Raw genomic sequence first — 9,566 nt, 5'->3', positions numbered from 1 at the left:
CTCTAGTGTCAGCGAGCTAATATCTCTCGCTTATTGCTTCATCGCCGCTGCTACTACACACATGCGTGGAGCCTTGGCGGTTGGGCGCCGTGACACCCTGCAGGTTGTAGAGACACCGATTCGTCACAATACATTTCACGAAGAACTCCTGAAAAATCCGTACGACACTATAGTTTGCCGTGACACGTCAATGAAACGTAAGGAGTGACCAGGCATGCTCCGATACAACTTGATACACCACAGTGATTCTGATGTGGGATGCGCATTCTCTGGCTGGAAATCAAGTCTCTACTGTAATCAGCTTTATCAAAACGAGAAAAGGAACGGTACACTCATGCCCAGCCTCTATATAAGTTACAAACCAGTATACAACATGCTGAGCTACTGGTTGTAAGATTTATCGAGATCTTGCGTAAGTTTATCACATTGATTTCGCTCAGCAGTAAAACTAGTAGTACCTCCCACTAGAATTCATCCTCATCTTAAACAGCAATAGAAATATCTGGTCGGTAAAGAGCCAGCGGCTACTATGAATAAGAGACAGATGAATTCGGCACACGTCCGTTACTCTCCTCTCTCCCGACTCTCTTCTCCTCTTTCTCTCTTTCGTTCTCAGATACATATACTCGCCTCTCTCCTCTCTCTCTCTCTCTCTCTCTCTCTTCTCTCTCTCTCTCTCTACGTCTTCCTCTCTTACGCCTGCTGCTATTACCCCTCTCGCGCTATATACATTCTGTTCGCGCTCTCTCTCTTTCTCCTCGCTCATCTCGTGCTCTCTCTCTCTCTCTCGCATTCTCACCCGCTCCCTCTCTCTCTCTTCTCTGCTCCTACTCTCTCTCTCTACTGCGAATCGCCCTCCTTTCTGTCTGTGGCGCCTATTTACCTCCATTGGACCTCTTTTTCCCCTCGCGCAGCTAGCTGCTCTGTCTAGTCTATCTTTCTCTTCTCGCGTCTACTCTTTTCTGCCGCTTGAGTGTATGCGGATTAGCGTTCTGTGTATCTTAGTTTCCTTCTAAATCGCCTCATTACTCGAACCCATCGTCATAAGATGATTTACTACACGCTTCTCGCTGCCATCCTCGCGATCGGTGCGTGTCCTATTATTTCCTTGGCGGTAAGCCGCTTACTATATGACCCTGGCGATGGCGTTTCCTCGACTCCTGTCGTATCGTTCGTCACCGCCTCCTGCAATGATTCTTTTCGAAATACTTGATCTCTGCGGCGAGCCCGTTCGGAACTGATCCAGACTCTCCGTCATCAGTTACTATAGCTCCTCGCCAACCTGATATCGGCGCCGCATTCCTCCTCTTGGTTTGCCGATGCCGCAGGAAATCGTATGCGACCTATGGCTGTGAGTCTTAGGGCTACCTCCGTAGGTCGCCATTCGCCCACCATACAAGCGCCGTATCCGCTCTAGACTCGTACTTGCTCAGTATTCTCTAAATTTCATGCTAAAGATCTACCTTGCGAGCATTGACGGGCCCCCGTAAATTTTCTGTAGTCTCTCGCGTCGGTTTAATCCCTCTGTAGTTCATCTCAGCTCCTTATCTCCCTACCACCGCGCACTAGCGCATTGTCATAATCGTGCGTCAACAATATTCCCCATATTTATCCCTTGCGCCATCGCGTTATGCCCTAGCTCTACGTCCCCAAAATAGGCGTTACCTCCATAATACTCCCTTACGTGCCCGTTACCTGGCCTGCGATTTCTCGCACGGAATGGCGCTCATTGAACAGTGCGAACAATAACGGATTTAGCTCACTCATGCGTTCAATGTGCGAAAGTTTAGTGATCCTGGTCGCCTGACGCACCAGTTTATAGTCACCGCGTCGCTCTCTCTCTCATTAAGCCCACCGGTGACGCGCTCATCGACGTGATCATATTTTTTGTTATATCCACTTGCCGAATAATAAAACTGCGCGAGGATAAAAACACAGTTATCGGTGATATAACAACGCCCTACGCAAGTGTTATATAGATACACACATGAATCTATTATAGCACTCTCCTCAAGCACGCCGCACGAACAATCTCAAACACCCCGTAGTGGTTATTAAAGGCGTCATTATATAAACACTACCTGACGCCAGGATCCAGCGTGTGTGCTACCCTCGAACATTGCAGTATTTACACTTAGCTTAATCTGTGTTGCCATCCAGACAAGCGCGACGATATAACCGCCGGCTACGAGTAACCTCTTCACTCCGCGACAACTATATCCATACGCGGTTAACGCGATATCCTTCACCGCCATCACTGATAAACGCCGGTACGCTACTCTTCACTCGCGCTAATCACGCAATGATCTGAAACTATGCCATCAGCTCTAACTATCATACAAGGAAGTAACCATATTTAAGCCCTCGATATGTGAACGCATCTGGGTCGGAGGAGTCTTGGTTCAGCTTGCGGTACTCCAGGCTGGTCCCAGGCAACACGTCTATGATAGTTACCGCTCTGTATAGATCGGTGCTTATTTATCTTACCCGAGCGCCGTTTGTCACAGCGCGACCTCTGGCTTTTGAGTTTCAAAGGCGTATCCGGCCTTCTCCACGTTGCTAATTATGTACCGCTCTTTTCGTTCGCCGCTTCTACTACGGTCAGTCATGCGCTTGGTCCTTTTGTCTGGCTGCCGCCGCGTTATTAGGCAACTGTTGCGCCTCCTGCCCGTACCGTCCTTGGTACACACGCACACGCCACACACACGCACACGCACCCACGCGACGCACGCACGCACGCACGCACGCAAAAACGTTCGTCGTGGTGTACCTGCATCATAGCGCGCGCAAACACACGACCGCACGCTACGATGCCACGCTGTAAGTTCGAGCTCGACTCAGCGCACGCACGCTGTCACGATGCCACAAAACGTGACGCAACGTTGTACTGTTGCACACGCCGCACGCAGGTGAACGCTGTACAGTTTGCCACGCAGCCACGCATCGTGTACATTAGCGACCTTACAAGTAAACAGCCGCTTTTCGATCCATCAACAGGTCTGCATTCATTCTGTAAATAGTCATAGCCATCACGCTTTTCGCTTTGCTCAACCATCCACATAAACAATGAATCACGCTCGCACGCTACATCTATGAACCGTTCCACTTAGTAATCGTGCAATAACACTTGGACAACTCTTATAGCTTAACGCAGATAAGCGTCTATGTCCCCTTGACTCTGTTCACCTGGCTTCGCTGAGCTATTCTCTGATAACTATATAATATATCGTCTAGGTAGTCAGAAATAGTAAACGAGCCAGGGCAAACATAGACCCCTGACGAGCATTGCTGTGTGTTGTGACGTAATGTAAACTATGTCGCATCATTTGAGAAGCGGTGTAAGAAATTCCAAAATCTAATCTAATAGACGTAAGATAAACTAAACATTCAAAAAGCGACCAACAACATAGTGCCATAACTAATGATCGAACAAGTCGATCAGTATTCGATCCTATGTAGGTCAATCTACGATCGCTCGCTACCTGCTGTAACAACACTCAACTAGATCATGGGTATAATTTAGGGAGTCCGCACCCAGTGTAGGATGCCATGATTCGGTCGCTGAACTGGTTTGTAAAGCGTCTGCAAACTCGGGTCATAGCCACAACATACGATACCGCTGTGCCCCGACCATGCGTGTTTATTTACGATGTAAAATCGTTATGACATCTGATGTACTGTTGACTCCTTGCGTTGATTCCGCGGCAAATTGCCCTACCGATAACCTAGCTACTATGTATTCACTAGCTAAATGTCGCTCTCATGAAATGCAACACCATCTGCTAGGTATTCATGCATACTGGCCTGCAGCCTTCCTATTGCATTCTGGCCTTCTCTTGTAGACGTTCTCGTGTTTCAAACTTGAGAATATATTGCAGGGACGCGTATCTCAGGTATTATGGTACTGGCTTTTCTGATCCTGTCTGTTTGTATCAGACATACACGCCATCATTCTTTTCTTCCAGTTCAAACTACTCTTTCCGACTATTTCGTCGAGCTATCGAACGTAATCAGGCTCTTGTAAGCCTCTGTTATGGGAAGTGCGCCAACCTTACATAGACACCGCGGCCAGCCATCTGAGGATTACGTTCCGAGGTCGGCCTGCACCTATCGTACCCTCCACGTCATTATTTCAGCCTCTCGCCAGACCATGACACAAATGTGACTCATGGGCGTATGATTACTATATATAACAGCTCGACAGGTGGTTTGGCAGTATCTCCATCGGATAGTGGATATACCGGTAACGAATATGTATGTAAACAAACTAAAAAAAGAAAAGAAAACGCTTTCTATATTTCCTATCCCTTTTTGGTATCATAAACAATGCTGCACAAATCAGTCTCCTTTAATCATAGAACCATTAGTTGATTTATTATCTCTCAGTAGATTACATTTTGCCAGCTCCTTGTATCAGTTAATACATCATAGTACCTAGCTTAGTATAGTTGTATGACGGCTGGAGTTTCAAATTTATACATATATTTTCATCATTGAGGTCTAATTCTCAAACATATAAACTATACGTTTATATATATGATAGAGTTATATAAAATATGGCATATGTGAAATGAGTATATAAAACATTGAAATGCAATCACGTTCGCGTGCTTGCCATACTAAGGACCACATGTAACCGGGCCTAGAGGACAAACTCCACAGGCTCCCACACCTTCTACGGCGAGCATCCATCCTAGACATATGCCCTACAGACGACAGCCAACTCCTACCATCACGCCTGTCAACGCCGCGAGGGTCAGATTGTGTCACTTCTGACATGCTACCTAGTACACGAGAGGTGCTCCCGGGCATACACTGTTGTAGAGATGCATGCTTGTACCTGGGGCTTTGCTGTTGATTTAGCATAGCATGCAGCCTGTTGTGCATCTCTAGGTTATTGTATTGTGTGGCTCACGTTCCATTGGCTTCAGCGGCTTCTGCTACACGTCATTTGACTGCCGACACGAACCGTAATAGCTAATACGATCACGTGCGCCTATTACGATGGCTACATGCGTTATACTTGCATACACGCCATTATAATGATGACGTAAACACTGTCATATATCATTGTTCCATAATCAATGTATAATAAAGCATTTCTCAGAAAACTAGGTTGTCCAAATGAAGTTTTGCTCATTTCGATAGTGTACGTTCCCCCTTAGCTCACTATTGCCATTTTCCCTTGGGATTTCCCCCTTAGTGAGGGTACCGCGTTAACTCCTCCGCCATACACTGGTCTGAAGATTCAGATCGCTTCGATGGTGAACTCGAGCTGAGTCGTACTGCATGAGATGTGGTGCGACGAGCGAAGACAGACAAAAGCAATTCAACCAATGTGTTTAATCATTCAAATAACATGAAACTAATACACTTACGGGATACGGCAAGATCGGCGCTCGCTGAGGATAGTGTAGAGTTCGTAACACAAAAGTATGTAAGGACACAGTTAGAGGAGCGCTTACGGCACCGTAGATATGGTAACACCATGACAGAAAGCCAGACGCCGCGTAAAACCCGCGAAAGGCTCTCTTGATTCCGAGTAACACACAGTTACTCTGATTGCCGTCACTGGTCGGGGCATTTAAATGTGATTTATTCCTCGTGATGGTTAGAACAAAGCCAATTTGCGTTCTGATTACAGGCCTGTACATAAACAAAGCCAGTGGCATGACATTTCCCCATACAGCGGTTTCGCGCGATGAGAATACCCATAGCGCTCCAGAGTGACATGTCGCCTTAACCGGCCAACATATGCGCTGCGCTTCGCCACAATTAGTTCTAACACCTTAGAATTAAATAATTATAATCTTGTAAAGGAAATTATGTCTATCAGCCCAACCTATAGAAGTGTAAGCATGATGTCGTAGAAAACTGTTTAGACTACCTGCCTGCGTAACAAGGAGGAATTAGAATATGCCCGCTGCAGCATATGCACCTTGTTTAATTTATTATTTGATATCATGGTCTTTTTCAAATAAGTTCGCCTGAATGGAAAGGCCAAGAGGCTTAACACTAACAGCGCGTGTTTGTTGTTGACAAACAACTCGCCAGTCACATTAGTAATAAAAACCAGTCCTATATCAATTTAATACATATACGCTTATCTCTAGTACTATACACTATGTTCATTATTAGTATATACCACGATTATGCTTGTACATGGTGGCCGTTAATATGCTTAGCAAATAAGCTGTCCCTTGCACTAAGAAAAGTATCAGCTCATACCATCCCTATGTATGCTTTCAGCCTGATTCTGTGCTGACAAAACAACTCGCCCGGATGACATATACTGGCAATAGTAATTAAAAACATATATTACGTCATACTTTTATATTCTTTTGTCGTAATAATCATTGATCTAAATAACTATTTTGCGTTCTTCGCTGAACACTAAAAACGTAGTCGCTGCTATTTATGCTGAACCCGAATATTCGCAATTAAAGCAGAGTATCCACCTGGTGTCCTAACAGTCTCCATTGCAGCATCAACGACAGACGCGGCCACTACGATGGCGCTAGCATTCATTCAAAAATGGCTGACACCAATGGAATAGTCGAGACAGCATCGCACTCAGGAGTGACGTGCTCGGTGATTTATATGCCTCGTGTCCTAACCTAATCCTAACACTAGCTGCTGCACGGTGCGTACCGTCCTTACACGCCGGCGGGATAAGCATACACCCCCACAACATCTAACCGTGACAAAGGGCGGATACAGTCCTCAGCACGTGCTTAACTGCATTCAAATACAGTCGCATGATTACGCTTGAACTGCATGTTCGACTACACTGATCCGCCCTGCTAAGCCGAAGGCAGCCTGAAACCAGGTTCGCAGACTCGTTATTTCGAATAAACGCAGAACGAGAGGCTAATGCAGGGCTAGACTGGTACCCGTCGCCACCTATTACCTCCGAAAGTATCCTTCCAGCTACACTGGACACAGTTGTGTAGCGAGTGCGAACTGTCGACGGGCTACCAGTCTAAAAGCAGGGGCGCAAATCGCCAGCCATGATATTTATTATGGTGGTATCTAGTTAATGGACTTTATCAGTACAGCATGCACTTTAGTACAGTTATCAATTATATTATTATAACTATACAAAACTAATATCAACTATTTAACTATCTATAAATATAGTTATTGCAGTGAAATGTAGCACGGAACATGAGACGTCGAGCAATATGTAGCGACTGCCTCGCTGCATTGCCTCGTTGTTTCTGGTGGATTTTTTCTGCGCAGCAGGCCACCCACTTTCGCTATATAGGTCTAACGCCTCTGCGTAGGTAGCGCCCCTAGCGGCCGTTACAATTACAGGAGCGGTAATCATTAACGTGGAAGTAACGCTGGTGGGGACTATAGCGATCACTACTCCTTGGGCGTAGTATCTATATGTCGCGTTCACCACGCCGTCATGCTTTGGCTCGCAGCCAAATGGGCCAGATTTGGATCGGGCCAAATTTTGGCTCGGGTCCCGGTTTGCATCGAGCGTAATCACACCCTACGCCAAGTGAATACTGTCTTGTCACACATTAAGAATTAAAACTTAAAAATTAAGTTTTATTCGCCCAAATATCTACGCCAATTACTATTGCGCCAGTATGTCGCGCCGCAGATGGCGTGTATGTACGCATTCACGAGTGTTTTACTTACGTTCGCAGTTCAATTATCATATCTTGAAAACGTGCATCCTAATCAAAATCTTTTCGAATTGTTTATAACTGTTTGACTATATGTCGTCGCAAGCTACACGTTCCGCATTCCTCGCACCTGCGCGACCATCTACTGCTCACCGATTCTACCGCTTCTACGCCTCAGCCGAAAAGCTGGTCTTCGCTAAACTTTGGCTCGGGCCTTGGTCCGCACGTTATTCGATGGGCACCAAATCTAGGCCCACGAGCCTAATAGGCCCCTCGCCCCGGCCCAAAAACGTCCGTGGGCCGTGAACGCTCGGCGCGAGCAATCGGCCGACGGGCCCTAATTAGGCTCTGGCCAAAAACGTCCGTTGTGAGACGCGCCTTATGTGGTAGCCGACAAACATCGTAATGCTGCGGTAGCGCGAACAAGATAGCACCCACTGCATGCGAATCAACAGTGCAGATGACGTGTAGTACGCAACGCGAGCGCACGTCCGCCATTTTAGGAAGCACAAACCCGCTCCGCGTCTGTTTGCATACATGAATAATATAGATAACCATGCCGTTATTATATATATACAATATTATATATATATATTAATAATATATGTATACTATAATATATTAATAACATCAATAATATAATATAATTAATATTATATTATATATAAACTATTTCTATGGTTTGATATGCCTCTTGGCTTTTGCCGTGTAATCAGTGTTGTGGGGGAACAGTACGTATAAGTACGTATGAGTACGTGTGGTAATACCATAAAAGTGCAAATATATAGGCTTTATCATTTCATTTCACTTTTCTTGTTATTTTATTTTTTTATTCTTTTAAATCCCACTTCCTCCCAGCAAGAAGAAATAATTAATAACCTTTTTATATTACAATACATGCCATACCACCTTGTATATTTTTCCTCCTTTTAATATTATGAAACAAGCTCTAACTTTTCAAAGATACATTTGATATTCTGATGGTGCTGAATCTATTCATAATAAAGAGTTGACATGATATTAGTGCAATGAATCAATATATTGTCAAAGATTTACTATAACAATAGCTTATATCATTATTTTGCCATGTCTATAACAACATCAAGTTGTTGACCAAGAGCGATAACATTCGATGGATTAACGTGTAATGATACCATAAAAGTGCAAATATAGGCTCTATCAATTCATTTTATTTTATTTTATTTTAAATTCCACTTCCCCCAGCAGTAAGAAATAAGAACCTTTACATATTAGTATATTACAATACATGCATACCACCATATACATTTTTTTGTACATTTATTGCAAATTTTAGGTCAATAATTCACTATAACAATAACGTATATTATTCTTTTGCCATATGTCTATATCAACATCAAGTTCTTCACCAAAGGACACTTACTTACATTCAATGTATTGTAACAATGTGTGCACTTTATTTTGGTACATTCTATCAGGAGTAAGATAATATAGGATAAATATACAATCCTATATTATCTTACTCCTGATTCTATCATATACATAAACAACAGCGCTGTGAGAGAGTTAGCTCTAGAACTAACGCTATGGCAGAGAGGAAGCGCCGCCAAAAATTTACTCCCACAGAACTTGAAATTCTTGTTGATGAGGTGTCGGAAAATACTAGTGTTATTTTCGGAAAGTTTTCCTACAGCCTCACGTTGTGTGCGCAAGTACATATGCATGCGTGCATGTGTGTATGTATCATATATGTGTGCACCCGTATACTCTGTAGTACACACACACATATATGTATGTGCATATGCATGTGTTGTCACGATGTACCAAATATGCACGTGTGAGTGTCGTGCGTGTGCGCGCGTGTATGTGTGTATGTGTGTGTGTGTGTGTGTGTGTGTGTGTGTGTGTGTGTGTGTGTGTGTGTGTGCATGAGTGTGTGTGTGTGTG

The sequence above is a fragment of the Priapulus caudatus genome, unplaced genomic scaffold (genome assembly GCF_000485595.1).
Source record: "Priapulus caudatus unplaced genomic scaffold, Priapulus_caudatus-5.0.1 Scaffold766, whole genome shotgun sequence".
Taxonomy (NCBI): Eukaryota; Metazoa; Priapulida; class Priapulimorpha; order Priapulimorphida; family Priapulidae; genus Priapulus; species Priapulus caudatus.
The sequence above is the reverse complement of the archived record's forward strand: the minus strand, read 5'-3'. Positions refer to the sequence as shown.